At 42.2% G+C, this 15,855-nt stretch overlaps 1 protein-coding gene across 1 annotated transcript in view; it reads left to right on the plus strand.

Annotated features, from left to right (window-relative positions):
- The window catches only part of ACOXL (acyl-CoA oxidase like), a 1,233,832-nt gene that overhangs the window by 311,212 nt on the left and 906,765 nt on the right, over positions 1 to 15,855 (plus strand). The gene's annotated exons all lie outside the window — the stretch shown is intronic.

The following is a 15,855-nucleotide window of genomic DNA, read 5'->3' on the forward strand; positions in this document are numbered from 1 at the left end:
TTTAACATTCAGGTAAACAACTGTGACATTTGGTGGTAGACACTGCAAGAAATATAAACTTTCATACTGTGAACTTCTGGTCTAAACAATATTTATTGATTTATTTCTTGTGTAACAGTTATCACATGCACCAGAATGTACTGCTTATCAGTTCACATGTTAATGCTTAAACTGTTGTGATAGGAATTTTCTTTCTTGTATTTGTTTTTATTGTAATGAGTAAAGAAAGGCACAAATTCAAAAAAATAAAAAAAAAATAACACAATATGTCATGAAAAGAAATTTGGCAATTAGCTATCAGTCTGTTTGTATTCATTTTTATAAACTAAAAGTTGCTTATCCAAAATATGATTTTTTACATATCATTTGAGTTTCCCAGACTCAATACAGTTAATCTACTTCTTCAATTTTGTCATATATGAATTTTGCATGTTTTTATTGGTCCTTTAAAGTCCGCTTCAGTGCACCAATGGACTACTGGGAACTAAACACATCTGTTGAGCCAATGGCAAGAGGCATATGTGTGCAGCCACCATTCACCTGTTAGCTCTCAGTAGTGGTTTGCTGTGCCTGAGTTTACCTAAGGATAACAAGATGACAAAGTCAAATTTATAATATAAATACATTGAAAAATTGCACACTCTATTTGAAGGAAGAAAGTTTAATTTTAGCTTTCATGTCCCTTTATACTGTGGAAGTGTCCTAATGTATCAATTTAGACAAAGGAACAATAATTTCAAAATTTAAACTTTTATGATTCAGATAAAACAGGGATTTTCAAACCTGTCTTAAGGCCTCCCTAACAGGCCGGTTTTCAGGATTACCTTAGGTAAGAGCAGGTTAATAACATCACCTAGATTACAAGTTTTGCGTTTATGTTTTAACACTGAAAATATGGCCATTTCAGTGTTAAAACAGTAATGTAGCCATTAAGAGTCTTGTCGGTATAGCTGTACCGCAAGCATTTTAGCCAGTAACGCAACATCAGTCCCGCACTCAAAAAATGTTTGCGTGGGATTTTCATAGAGCTGCCATTACAGGTTTTGCAGTGAGGCTAAAAAGCTTGCGTTACAGCCTATACCGACATGATCCGTTCCACAATTTGAGACCAGTAGTTATGAGTTTTACGCAACAAAACTGTTACACAAAACTCAGAATTAACTGTTACAAAGTACACTAACACCTATAAACTACCTATTAACCGCTAAGCCAAGGCCCTCCCGCATCGCAAACACTATAATAAACTTAACACCTAATCTGCCGCTCCCGACATCGCCACCACTAATAAAATTTATTAACCCCTATTCCGCTGCTCCCCGACATCACCACCACTAGTAAAATTTATTAACCCCTATTCCGCCACTCCCCGACATTGCCGCCACTAATATAATTTATTAACCCCTATTCCGCCGCTCCCCGACATTGCCGCCACTATAATAAAGTTATTACCCCAACATCGCCCACACTATAATAAAGATATTAACCCCTATTCTGCCGCTCCAGACATCGACGCCACTAAATAAAGTTATTAACCCCTAAACCTCTGGCCTCCCACATCACTGCCACTAAATAAACCTTTTAACCCCTAAACTGCCAGCCCCCCACATTGCAAAAAAACTAAATTCAACTATTAACCCCTAAATCTAACAACCCCCTAACTTTAAAATTAAAATTACAAGATCCCTATCTTAAAATAAATAAAACCTTACCTGGGAAATTAAAAAAAAATAAGTTTAAACTATATATTAAGCTAACATTACTAAAATTAAAATAACTATCAATTAAATAAATTAAATTACACATTGAAAAAACCTAACACTACTAAAAAATAAATAATTCTACAGTTACAAAAAATAACAAACACTAAATTACGAAAAATAACAAACAAAATTATCCAAAATAAAAACAATTACACCTAATCTAATAGCCCTATAAAAAAAAGCCCCCCCAAAATAAAAAAGAACCCTAGCCTACAATAAACTACCAATAGCCCTTAAAAGGGCCTTTTGTAGGGCATTGCCCTAAAGAAATCGGCTCTTTTACCTGAAAAATAAAAACAAAGACCCCCCCAACAGTAAAACCCACCACCCAATCAACCCCCCAAAATAAAAAACCCGAACTCTAGCAAAAACCATTTGTATGGGCATTGCCCTTAAAAGGGCATTCAGCTCTTTTTCTTGCCCTGAAAAGGGCATTTAGGTCTTTTTCTTGCCCTGAAAAGGGCATTTAGCTCTTTTAAGAAAAGCCCAAACCCTAATCTAAAGAAAAAAAAAAACACCCCAAAAAAGTTTATAAAACCTAACACTAACCCCCGAAGATCCACTTACAGTTTTTTAAGTCCAGACATCCAGGCGGCGAGAAGTCTTCATCCAATTTTTTTTCGGTGGTGGCGATGTCGGGAGCGGCAGATTAGGGGTTAATAAGTTTATGTAGGTGTCGGCGATGTCGGGTGCAGCAGATTAGGGGTGTTTAGACTTGGGGTTTATGTTATGGTGATGGGTTTAAACGTAACTTTTTTTTCCCCATAGACATCAATAGGGCTGCGTTACGGAGCTTTTCATTCCGCGATCGCAGGTGTTAGTTTTTGTTCCCTAACATTCTCTCCCCATTGATGTCGATGGGGAATGGGTGCACGAGCACGTCAAAGCAGCGCTTGGATTTTGTGCGGTATGAAGTTCATTGCCACCATATTGCACGCACAAGGAGGCTTTTTAGGAACTCGTAATGGCAGCGCTATGGAAGATGAAATAACGCAACTTTTGTTGCATTTGTTTCGCACCCTCTATAGCGCAAAACTTGTAATCTAGGTGCATGCTTCATTCTTTTGGCATCCTTTGTTGAACGGCATACCAAGGCAGGCTCAGGAGCAAAGTACCACTGGGAGCAACGTGTCACCCAATATGTTTAGCTCCCAATTTTATAATAGAAGTAAATTGGAAACTTCTTTAAAATGTAATGCTCTGTCTGTCTCTGTCATGTGTTCCTTTTAATTGAAATGATTTATGATATTATTTAAGCTTTAGACAAGCAAAGTGCTTTAAATGGGCAGTAAACACTTTGATATTGTCAGGTAAAATGTTAAATTATGAAGAAGTGTTAAAATAATTAATTTTGCACTCTTTTTGGTGTAATTTAAATCTGAAAATTTTGGGTTTTCCAGTTGTGAGATTTGGAAGTGCACATAGCAGGCTTGTTACCGATATAAAAGTTTTTTTTTTTAAAACAGTCACCTTAAAGCAGTAGTCTCAAAGTACAGGGCCTGGGCTTGTTCCCCCCCCCCCCCCCCCGGAGGTTGCAGCACATTTTCGCTTCCACATATTCTTGGAGATTATTCGTATGCAGAGTCCAGACGTTTATGCGCGATTGTGCTCGTGCTCTATTGTCCCAGGTGTACTGCCTTGGGGAGGGCCTGTACAGTTCCCTGTGGGTGTAACTGTCCCTGAGTGTTGTGCCTTTCGTTACAGAGTAGCACACCTTCGCGTCTTACTCAGACATGTTTTTCAGTTATTAAATGATCCTATCCTTCTCGGATACAGGAATTTTCAGTCTGCTTAGAATGGGGCACCTCATTAGACATGTAGGGATGATGTAATCTCCTGACTGTTCTTTTTTGAGATCCTTCCCAGTTTTTTGGAAGGGCTCCCTTTGGCTGGTCCTGCAGTAGGCCTGTTTTCTTATTGGACGTTAACCTACGGGTTGCCTTATATTTTCTTTTTATCCGATTAGGATGTCTTTTAATTTGTTTATTATTTTCCTTTGGGAATCTTAAACTGGGATCGATACTCTGTTACTTCTGCGGAAGTGTTTTTGGGGACATGTTAGTCCTATGTTTGTCTGTTTTCCCTTCTTCCCCTCTGAGGGAGGATTTATGCATCTTGATGGTTAGGACCCGGGTGCAGGCTGGTCCTGTTGGGTTCGGTTCTGTCTTGTGGCTGTTCAGACACGTGGCGCCGTTCTGATTGGCTGGTCCGGTCAAGGTGCCAAGTGCTCATGTTATTATTTCTTTTACATTCAACTAAGCATTCTAGAGGACCTGTGGGTCTACAAGGCGGGAAGGATTGTCTCAGTCCTTATAGCCTTCGATTTGGAAGACTGGGTCAGTGGAGTTTCTGCTGTGTCATTCTCTCTGGTGTCTGGTATTGTTGGACCCTAGAGTTCCTCCCCCATGTGGTGGAGAGTTGGAGGGCTTAGCGCCTTCATACCGCCAAGTAAGCGGTTTGGCCTTTTTCTTTTGAGGCTCAGGGATTGTCCTTTGGACTTGGTCCTCAGCAGCTAGTAGTTTGAAGGGTAGTTTGGCTGCCTTGCAGCGGTTAGGTTGCAGATTGTAACCAGCTGCAGCTATTGCACATTGACTGTGTACTGTCTAGCTGTTTTTCTGAGACTTTTTGGTCTTACTTTGTGATCTCCATGTTAGGTCTCCTTTTGGGGGCCTGGGAGAAGTTTGTTCCTTGTTAGGGACACTGGGCATGGTCTCCTTGAGTTTGCTTGGGGTTCCTCCCGGAACTGGGGTTGGTTTGCACAACTTTCTCCCTGTGATCATCCGCTTGTACGGAGGTGATGTGGAGACCAGCCTTTGCTCGAGTTGTTTTGACCTCGAGGTATCCCCTTGCTTTATCGTCCTGAGGCTGTTGGTGAGTCTAGAAGCTCTAGCTTCGTTGTATGACTTTTTCTGCCTTGGCTCCTTTGGAGAGTGGGACTTCGGTACTTGCTAGTTTTTCTCGTTATCTGAGTTGATCTGGATATTGCATTAGTATCCCCTGTGGTCTGGGTTGTTATTCAGACGGGGTGTTAAGTTTGCGGGTATTGTTTGTCTAAATAATTGGGGGTTCGGACCTGTTCTCCCTGGGGCTTCCGGTTACTGAGTTTCATTCAGCATTTTCCCTTGTGGATCCCGTTGTGGGTTGTTACCGGACCTCTAGGCTCCAGGGTTGGTTTGGGGTTCCCCAGTTCCTGGAAACTTGGGCTATGTCCTTTTATTCTGATTACTTGACCTGGCCTTGGTTGGCCAGGTTTTCTAAATGTCGTGGCTCGCTGGGCTTGTGTTGCACCTTAGGCAGTTTCCCTTGGCCAGCTTGCTGTAGTATCCATTGAATTCACTGCTTTGCAGGTGAATGGACTTTTACTATTGCACGTTGGTTGCGTGTTAGCAGGCTAGTTTTTAGGGGAATCCCTTTCAACAGGGCTTCTGAGTTGGGGATTGATATCTCCTTTACCTGTGACTTCGTGGCTTGTGGAAGGTGCTGCCTTTTAGCCTTTTCCCCTTCTTAGGTGAGAGCTAGTCTCCTTTTTATGGAGATGTGGTCCTTTTATTAAGGCTTCTCCTGGTTCAGGAGATGGGACCTGGGAGTTTCCCTAGCTGAGAGGGATATTCTCTCTGGGTTGTTATGTTCCATTTGGAGTCTTGTTGGCTCCGTGTCAAGACTAAGTTGGACCTTTTTGCTAGATCCTTTGGGTTGCACCCGTGCTCTGTTGGATTGGCTGTGAATTCTCTGCTCGTTTTTTGAGCTGGGTTTGGGGTTCTTTTGTTCCCCTGTTTCAGACCTGCCGTTGCTGGGGCTGGCCCGCCTGTGAGTTGGTTCTGAGAGTCGTTGTCATCTCCAGGATCTAGGTGGGCATAGTAGCTAGCTAGCTCCCTAAGCTTACAAGCAGAGGGTCTAGGATTGCTCCACCTCGGGTTCTGGGTGTCACTTCCCTATCTTGGTGGACTTCGTGGAGGTTATGATTCCCCCTTTTTTGGAAGACCTGTGGGAGAGGTCTGGTGGCTTGGATTGCCTAGAGTGTGCCCTCTGTCTGGGAGTTGTCTTTTGCAATCTGCTTTTTTGCTGGCCGTTTTTGCTCTCAGCAAGTATTCTCTGTGTCATCCTAAGGATGGCAGCGTGTTCTTGATTCAGGGTTTTTTGTCTGGGTCTGTTACACGTTTTTTTGTAGCTGAATACTTCGGTGTTCCAAGTTTGGACTATGTAAGGACTCCATCTTCTGTTGTCTTTTGGTGCTTTTGCACGACGTTTGAGTGAAAATTTTCTCTGTTCCTATGCCCGGTCCTATACCTCCGGTTTTTCCTGGTCTAGGCATAGTCTCCCCTTGTCTGTCGGGAGCCATTTGGGCCCTTGTGAGTGGGGCTCACTTTGGGCGGTTTTCCTTTATGGATTGTGACCTTTCGTTTTTTTCCTTCGGTTCTCCTGATCCTATCCCTTTGGGAGTTTCGGATGGTGTTCCCTTCTTTTAGTGAGAGGTGAGTGGTGAGGGACCGACTGTTGGGCGACGGTGTCTCCTGGAGGCCTGTTGGCTCAGTTGAGTCCAGTTTTGCGGTCTCTAGCTAGGCTCTGGACTACCTGCGGGTCAGTATCCTCTGGGCTTTTTCCTTTTAAAGTTTTCTCAGCTTGGATGAAGCTGGGTTTTTTGTGGGCAGTGGTTTCAGGCTTTAGGCCCTCAGAATGGACCGCCCTCCCGTCTTGGCATTCAGTGTCCTCTATAGCTTGGGTATTGTTTTCCCAAAAGTATTGAATGCAGCTGTGGACTCTTTCCATTTAAGAAGAAAAACATAAATTGTGCTTACCTGATCATTTTCTTTTCTTCTGATGGAAAGAGTGCACAGCTCCCCACCCGTAATTTTTTATGTTGGGCGGCCTTATTTTATTCTTCTGTCACCTTTCACCCTGATATTTCTTCTACTGTTCCTTGTTCCTCGGCAGAATGACGAGGGGAGTGTGAGGAGTATTTAAGCCTTTGGCTGGGGTGTCTTTGCCTCCTCCTGGTGGCCAGGTTCTTAATTCCCAAAAGTAATGAATGCAGCTGTGGACTCTTTCCATCAGAAGAAAAGAAAATGATCATGTAAGCATAATTTATGTTTTTCATATTCATATCGTTTTTCTTTCTACTATGGGGTTACTTACCTACTATGGAGGACTCTGATAATACGTTAGAAGGTTCCACGCCTTTTGTAGTGATCAATAATACCTGCTTATATTGTGAGGAGGCCGTGGTTTGCCTGCCTGCTTAATTTTGTTCCACTTGCCTGGGTACTGTTTTAAAGTCTAAGAATGGAGCTAAGTCTGCTATTAACCCTAGCGCTATTAGTCCCTCTGAGCCATCAACCTCTCAGGATTCTGTTTCCCAAGATATTACTACCCTTTCTACCCTAACCGCTTCACATGCAGTTCCCCATGGCACAACTATTTCTCCATCTGGAGGGGGCCTTTTTCTTGCGGAATTTACCGCACAGTTACAATCGGCGGCGTCCGCGGCCCTCAGTGCCCCACATATCTCTGGGAAACGTAAGAGAAAGATTAAACACAGTTCCCCTGTTTTAGATTCCTCTAATTTCCAATCGGATCTAGCAAATATGTCCCAGCTGTCCAAGGATGAGTTAACGTCTGTGGCGTCAGAGGGTGAACTTTCGGAATCAGAGACTTTTATTACTAAATCTCCCCCGGCGGAGGAACTCTCCTTAAGATTTAAAATTGAACATCTGCATTTTTTACTGAAGGAGGTCCTGTCTACGCTAGAGGTTCCAGAGGCTAAGCTACCTGAGGAACCTAAGATCCCTAAATTGGATAGGGTTTATGAGGACAGGAAGGTCCCACAAGCTTTTCTGGTCCCAGTTCGTATGGCGAACATTATTAGCAACGAATGGGAAAGAATTGGAACATCCTTTTTTCCCTCAGCTACTTTTAAAAAATTGTTCCCGGTCCCTGACTCTCAATTAGAGCTGTGAGACTTCATCCCTATGGTGAATGGCGCCATTTCAACACTAGCTAAGCGTACTACTATCTCTCTTGAGGATAGTTCTTCCTTTAGAGAACCTATAGATAAGAAGTTGGAAACTTTCCTAAGGAGAATGTTTCAGCACGCGGGATCCTTATTTTAACCAGCGGTGGCCTGGGCCGTTACCTACTGGTTCGACTCGCTGTCAGAACTTATCGAGGTGGAATCTCCCCTCGAGGATATTAAGGAGAGATATAAAGCTCTGAGAGTAGCTAATTCTTTCTTCTGTGATGCGAATATGCAGATTATTCGCCTGAATGCTAAGGCTTCAGGTTTTGCAGTTCTAGCCGCAGGGCTCTTTGGTTTAAGTCTTGGTCTGCGGATATGACTTCTAAATCCAGACTTATTTCTCTTTCTTTCAAGGGGTAGATCTTATTCGGACCAGGTCTGGAGTCTATCATCTCTACGGTTACTGGAGTGAAAGGTGCCTTCCTACCTCAGGATAAGAAGAACAGACCCAAGGGACGGCAATCCTCTAATTTTCGCTCCTTTCGTTCAAACAAATCCCAACAATCTCAATCTTCATCCAAACCCGAGGAGCCCAAGAGCACTTGGAAGCATGCTCAGTCCTGGAACAAGTCCAAACAGACAAAAAAGCCCGGCAGCATTAAGGGGCGGCCCCCTATCAGCATTTCCAGTTCATAGCACTTCCGTTTGGCTTAGCTAGTGCTTCAAGGATATTCACAAAAGCTCTAGGGGCTCTTCTAGCTGTTGCCAGAACCCGAGGTATAGCTGTAGCTCCTTACCTGGACGACATCTTGGTACAGGCACCATCTTTTTATCTATCAAGGGATCACTCAGAAATTCTTCTAAGTCTTATTCAGTCACATGGATGGAAGATAAAATTGGAAAAGAGTTCTCTTACTCCAGATACCAGAGTGAATTTCCTGGGCACAGTTATAGACTCGGTGTCCATGAAGATCTTTCTAACCGATCAGAGACGTTGCAAACTAGCAACAGCCTGCAGATATGCAGCAGATGGGGGATGCTGGAGATAGAGCTCATGGCCTCCCGTCTCAATGCCAAACTGCCCAAGTACGGGTCGAGATAGAGGGATCCTCAAGCTGTTCTAATAGATGCCCTAGCGGTCCCATGGAGGTTCAGACTCATATATCTCTTTCCTCCATTACCTCCTCTTCCTCGTCTGGTGGCCAGCATCAAACAAGAGCAAGCATCAGTAATTCTAATTGCTCCATCCTGGCCGCGAAGGACTTGGTTTGCGGATCTGGTGGGGATGGCCTCATCTCCTCCGTGGAGGTTACCTTGTCGCAGAGACCTGCTGATACAGGGTCCTTTCCTTAATCAAAATCTATATTCTCTGAGGCTGACTGCGTGGGGATTGAACGCTTAGTCTTAGCCAGGAGAGGTTTCTCTGAGAGTGTCATCGACACTTTGATTCAAGCTCATAAGCCAGTTACTCAACGCATCTACCATAAGGTGTGGCGGACTTACCTGCACTGGTGTGAGGAGCGTTTTTTTTCTTGGCATAAGGTTAAAGTTGCCAGAATTTTATCATTTCTCCAGGATGGACTGGAAAAGGGTCTATCTGCTAGTTCCCTGAAGGGACAGATATCGGTCCTGTCCGTGTTGCTGCACAAGAGATTAGCTGAGCTTCCGGATGCGCAGTCCTTCGGTAAGGCCCTCACTAGGATCCGACCTGTGTTTAGAAGGTTGGCTCCGCCATGGAGTCTCAATCTTGTTCTCCGTGTGTTGCAGCAGGCTCCATTTGAGCCAATGCATAATGTTGACATTAAACTGTTATCTTGGAAGGTTTTGTTTCTGTTGGCTATTGCCTCTGCTTGCAGAGTCTCCAAGATTTCTGCCTTGCAATGTGACCCCCCTTATCTGTTTTTTCATGCTGATAAGGCGGTTTTAGGTTTCCTTCCTAAGGTGGTGTCAGATCGCAACATTAATCAAGAGATTGTTGTTCCTTCCTTGTGTCCCAATCATCCTTCGGCGAAGGAGCGTTTGCTTCACAATCTAGATGTGGTTCGTGCCTTGAAGTTCTACCTTCAGGCTACTAAGGAGTTCAGACAATGTTCTTCTTTGTTTGTCATCTATGCGGGTAAATGTAGGGGTCAGAATTCCACTACGTCTTCCCTGACTTTCTGGTTGAGGAGTGTCATCCGCCTAAATTACAAGACAGCGGGACAACAGCCTCCTGAGAGAATTATGGCTCATTCCACTAGAGCAGTAGATTCTTACTATGCTTTTTAAGAACAAAGCCTCAATGGATCAGATTTGTAATGCAGTTACCTGGTCCTCCTTACATTCTTTTTCTAAATTTTCCAAGTTTGATGTGTTGTGCTCTCAGATTAGGGTCTGCCCCTTTTTTGGTTCCCTCACGTTATTCCTTCAGTGTCCTCTGGAGCTTGGGTATTGTTTTCCCAACAGTAAGGAATGAAGTTGTGGACTCTCCCTGCCTTATGGAAAGAAAACAAAATTTATGCTTGCCAGATAAATTCCTTTCTTTCCTGGCAGGGAGAGTCCACGACCCCGCCCATAGGTTATTCTTTGTTTGGGCGGCTCCCTTTTTGTTTTTATTCTGGCACCTTTATGCCCTGATTTTTCTCCTACTTTTCCTTGTTCCCGCGACCGAATGACTGGGGGGATAGGGGAAGTGGGAGGGATATTTAAGCCTTTGGCTGGGGTGTCTTTGCCTCCTCCTGGTGGCCAGGTGTTGTATTTCTCTGGTAAGCATACATTGTGTTTTTTTAAGCATAATCCAACTAGGGCAGCCCCTGCAAGGGTCGGCATAAAAAAAAACCATGTCTGATCTGGTAAGGTTTTAGATAATTACCCCCATAGTATGTTAATTTATTGCAAGACAGCAGAAAAATCTTTAAAATGCTGAATTAACAATTGAACTGATAAGGCATACCCAACATCTTCGACTATATAGGAAGCTAGAACTCATAGTCAAGGGAATAAATAAACATTGTCAAGTGCTCTACAAGATAACGCTACAATTTTACGTGGCCATAGAAGCCTTTGGATTCAATATATCAAGGGTGAAAAAGGTTCCGAGCTAGGAAACCTGTCTGCCTACATTAGCGACAAGCTGCTACCTGCATTTATTACTGTACAACCAATCACGTGAGAGCAGGGCCTGCCATTCACCCTGGATGAACAGGTTTGGGTTGATTTAACTCTGCCATTAAAGAAGCAGTGGCCTTACTTTTGAGCCTGCACTATATTGAAGTCATATGTGTGGTGCTTCAACTACTGTCAAACTCCCCTGTCAGAAACTCAGAATCTCTTTCTCTAACTTTGCTACATTATCCATCAGTCTATAAGATCACTTAAGCATTATTCAATGAACTTTATATTTGCTTCAGGTTACACATAACATTTTATGGGTAATTCTTTATTTTAACAGAAAAGCTTGCTTGTAGCCGAGTTAATATTAGCAATGTTTAGCAATGCTTTATTAGCATAGGTTTCCAAAATCTCTATATACAAGTTAACACAGTTTATAGCAGGGTCACTCTTTTTTTTAACATGGAGCACCAGTTCATTAATGGTAGCAATTTAAATTGACTTTTGCAATCGTTCCAACTAGCCCCATACCAAATTAACGTCCCTTCTAACTCAAAACAAACCAGACAGACACCGGAATTGTGGTAAGAACTTGGCCACAGCTTTATTTAAAACCTTTTAAATAACAAAACACTACTATAGCTTTACATATTTTAGCCTAAACAGGCATAACCAAAATGCACATTCTTTATTGGGATATTATTACTCTAACTAGTTATAAACCACCCCTTTAAATAGGTCATCCATCCGTAACCAAATTAGCACAAAGGAACCCAATGCCCTAAGTGCTCACTCTGTAACTTCTGTATCCCCTGAGGGAAATCACCTGCCCTTCAAACCGAGGCTGTGTAGACTGTGAATTATGTGGTAAAGAGAATTTCGGTATGTACCTTCCACCCGACGGCAAAAAAAACTCAGGCGGGAGGGATGTTAAGCTTGTCAGAAGACACAAATCCAATCTAATTACCAGGAATGTTTACCTTTCCTTTCTCTTTTCTACAGCTTTAAATCTAACATCAGACTCCCAGATGTTTATGAAGTGCCAGCAGGTTACGCAGAGCTATACAAGTAATAATAGAACATTACAGGGATGGATTACATACACAACAAACAAGTACAGTAGGGGTAAATAACTGTTGTAGGTGCAATAATTAAGTTATACAGAAGGAGAGGAAGGCCCTGCACTCAGTAGTAGTTCATTTTAAATACAAAGTGGCCAACAGGTAGAAAGGCTCTCAAGCTTACAATCTAAAGGAGAGGGAATGGACACAAATGAAAAGGAATAGGGAAATATGTTTGATATAAGGCAGTGTAAACTGAGAGTGAGTAAATGAGGGTTGGAAAAGTATGACAGAATATGGTAAAGTGTCAGTATAGAGGCTGTGAGTGAGAAGTATTGTCTCTATCCTGGTTCATTAGTGACAGCTGTACCTAATTTCTGTTAGGAGGTGTTTATATATTAAGGTAAACACCAGGATTGGTGGTGGATAGAGGATTGGAGGGCTAGTGCTTGCAGAGAGGCTAGAATACTGCTTGTTGGAGTGTAAGCTTTGTGAGAAAAAGAGTTGCAAGTTAAAACTTCCTGTTGATAAGGTGTGGGGAGAGGTGTAGCTTGAAAAAGAGCAGAGGGCTAGAGTGTGCAGGGGGCGGCGTTGCACCAGCAGCTCTTGTGAGCTGCTGGTGCAATGCTGAATACGGCGAGCGCATTGCTCGCCGTATTCAGCGATGTCTGTCGGACCTGATCCGCACTGTCGGATCAGGTCCGACAGACATTGATAACTAGAGGCCATTGTCTTGATTGGAGATAACATTCAGATGAATTACCTTTAAAGTTAGGTTGCTTGCAGAGAGGCTGGAATACTGCTTGTTGGAGTGTAAGCTTTAAAGTTCAGACTTACTTCCCTTCTCTGTCCATTCCCTCTCCTTTAGATTGTAAGCTTGAGAGTCTTTTTGTATTTAAAGTGAACTACTACTGATTGTGCTTAAGGGCAGGGCCTTGCTCTCCTTCTGTATAAACTGAACCCAAGTTTTTTCTTTCGTGATTCAGATAGAGCAGAGGTTTCCAAACTTTTCATGTTGGCGACACACTTTTTAGACCTACATCATTTTGGGACACAGTAATTCAGTTGTACTAGCAAAAAAGAGTTTAAACTAACTTGTTTTAAGAGATACGGACACATACATAAATTATATAATAATGAAATGTATTTACAAGTAACAGTAAGTATGTGCAAGAATTAAAAAATAGTTTAATAACACCAATAGCTATTTACTATTTTAATGGTGAGGTTGATGGGATGTACACAGTTTCTGAATATTTGGGGAAATATTACATAAAGACACTCACTCGCATTTCATCATCAAGCATTTTTAAGCTTCCACTTCCTATCCATATATCAAGAACAGCAATAATGCACTACTGGGAGGAGCTAGTTGCAAAAATAAAACACACTTTGACTTGTGCTCAGCACTTAAGCTGCCACCTTCAGAGCTCGGTGAGTCCGACTGACATACTGCTGTCCCATTAACTGACTACACGTGCAATCACGAGCCAATGTGCCGCCAAAGCCGCCAATGGGAATAATTGCAGTTCCCAATGAGCTGCGCCAATTGGTTAAAATGATCTGTTACTCACTAGGTATCAATCACGTGCCAACCATGTGATATGCGTAGCAGGTAGGTGGAAACCAAAAAAAAAAAAAATTAAAAAAAATTTGTGCTGAAGCAGGGACACACCTACACACTGCTGCCGACACACTAATGTGTCACGACACACAGTTTGGAAAGCACTGAGATAGAGCATGACATTTTAAGCAACTTTCTAATTCACTCCTATTATTAAAATTTCTTCATTCTCTTGCTATCTTTATTTGAAATGCAAGAATGTAAGTTTAGATGCGGCCCATTTTTGGTGAACAACCTGGTTTGTTCTTGCTGATTGGTGGATAAATTCATCCACCAATAAAAAAGTGCTGTCCAGAGTTCTGAATAAAAAAAAAGCTTAGATGCGTTCTTTTTCAAATAAAGATAGCAAGAGAACGAAGAAAAATTGATAATAGGAGTAAATTAGAAAGTTTCTTAAAATTGCATGCTCTATCTAAATCACGAAAGAAAAAATTTGGGTTCAGTGTCCCTTTAACCCCTTGAGTGCTAACGACGGCTCTGAACCGTCGCAGAGCTTCCCACTCAGGTGCTAACGATGGTTCAGAGCCGTTGCTAGCACTCTCCCACCTTTAGGGAGATCTGGGGGCTCCCACCAGCTCCTACCCCGGCGATCGAGCCTGTAAGTGACATGCATCACCAAAGTGTGATATGTGGTGGGCAGGAGCAGGGATGGGGTCTGGGGAGTGGGCTTAACAAGTAGCTGAACATAACACTAAAAAAATTTAAAATAAATATATAAATAAAGTATAAGCACTCGGATAAATTACTTTTGTTACTAGGGGGAAGCTTTCTGGTTGCCTAGGTAACCACACCAAGCCTCCTTCCCCAGTCTGTAACCGGTAATGTGTGCAGACTTTGCTTAAAGTAAACGTTTTAACAGCAGAATGAATATTCCTAACAAATTTAAGCTGCTACTTTTTTTTTCTTTGTACAGTGTTTTTCTTATGTTTGTACATGATACTCCTGAGGTTTAGCAGGTATTAAGTGCTTTGTGTAAAACAAAAAAAAACAAAAAAGTATTTGAAGCAGTATATAAATCCCACAAAAACTTTAGCCCTGTATACAACTTTCAAATAATTTACTTATGCTGCCGAACGGTTCAGAGACCACTACAGATCACTCTGCAAAAAGATTAAACTATTCAGCTGAGCAGACACATTGCCCTGGCTGCTGCTGCTGCATCCTCCCCACACCGCTGCTGCCCCCCAACCCCTCTACACTCAGTGATCTGACTTTTTTTCTACTTTTAGTTGTAGCAAAGATTTGATATCAGCCGCCCCTTGTCCCCTCACCCTCCTGCCTGGGTAGTAAGACCGCCTCTCTAACATGCAGGATTAGAAGCAATGCCTGCTTTATGTGACATAATAATGGAGACTGGGTGCAGTCACTCCTCACACTATAGGGATAGGAGTATGTTGCAAAACCCATCGTACAACTGTAATGCAATACATTGTGTATAAACAGCCTGGGATTAAAGGGGAGATAAATCTCTAGCGATGCTGATGATCTGAGTCTGAACTTCTCTCAGATCTTACCCGTGGCCAGAATAGTCCTGGCCGGTGTCCTCAGAGACTCACAGCACATTGCCACACTCCACTAGTAAGTAGACACAGTGAGGCTCCTGAGGTGACTAGTCAGAACTTCCAAGTTAGTCCTTGAGACAACACCACAGTATGATTGCTGCCTTCTCATGCCTGGGCTCAGACGAGTCAACAAGGCACATGCAGTCACGTTGACTGCCTACCGGTAGCATGTGGTCACGTGATGACCTTGTATGGGCCCAATAGAATTAAAAAAAAATATATATAAAAAAATAATAAACATTTTTTTTAAATGCATAGGGCAATACGGGACAGGTGTCAATCATCCCGGGACAGCGGGACAGACCCCTAAAATCGGGACTGTCCCACAAAAATCGGGACAGTTGGGGGATATGATCCAGACACGTGCACCCTACCTATCTAGATATCTCTAAAGCAAAGAATATCATGGGAACTAAGCAAATTTGATAACAGAAATAAATTGGAAACTATTTTAAAATTGTGTTCTCTGTTTTAAATGATAAAATAATTGTTTTGGGTTTCATATTCCTTTACATAACAGGAAAAGGGGATAAAACGACAAATATAGCAGTTTTTTATTACTCATAATTATACATTTTATATTACAATCTCAAAGTGTTCAATTTCCCAATTTCAACGTGTTTACAGAATTTACTTCTGTATATACTCAACATGTATTTCATAACAGAGTCAAATTTTAGTAAGTAAAGTTTTAAAAAAATGTTTTAAATAAAAATATGTAATTTTTTGATTTATTAAATGTCTATGAGTTTAAATGTATTGAATTTTATTCCTGTTTCAGCGTTCGATGTTAATTTAAATGGAG

The sequence above is a fragment of the Bombina bombina genome, chromosome 4, assembly GCF_027579735.1.
Source record: "Bombina bombina isolate aBomBom1 chromosome 4, aBomBom1.pri, whole genome shotgun sequence".
Taxonomy (NCBI): domain Eukaryota; kingdom Metazoa; phylum Chordata; class Amphibia; order Anura; family Bombinatoridae; genus Bombina; species Bombina bombina.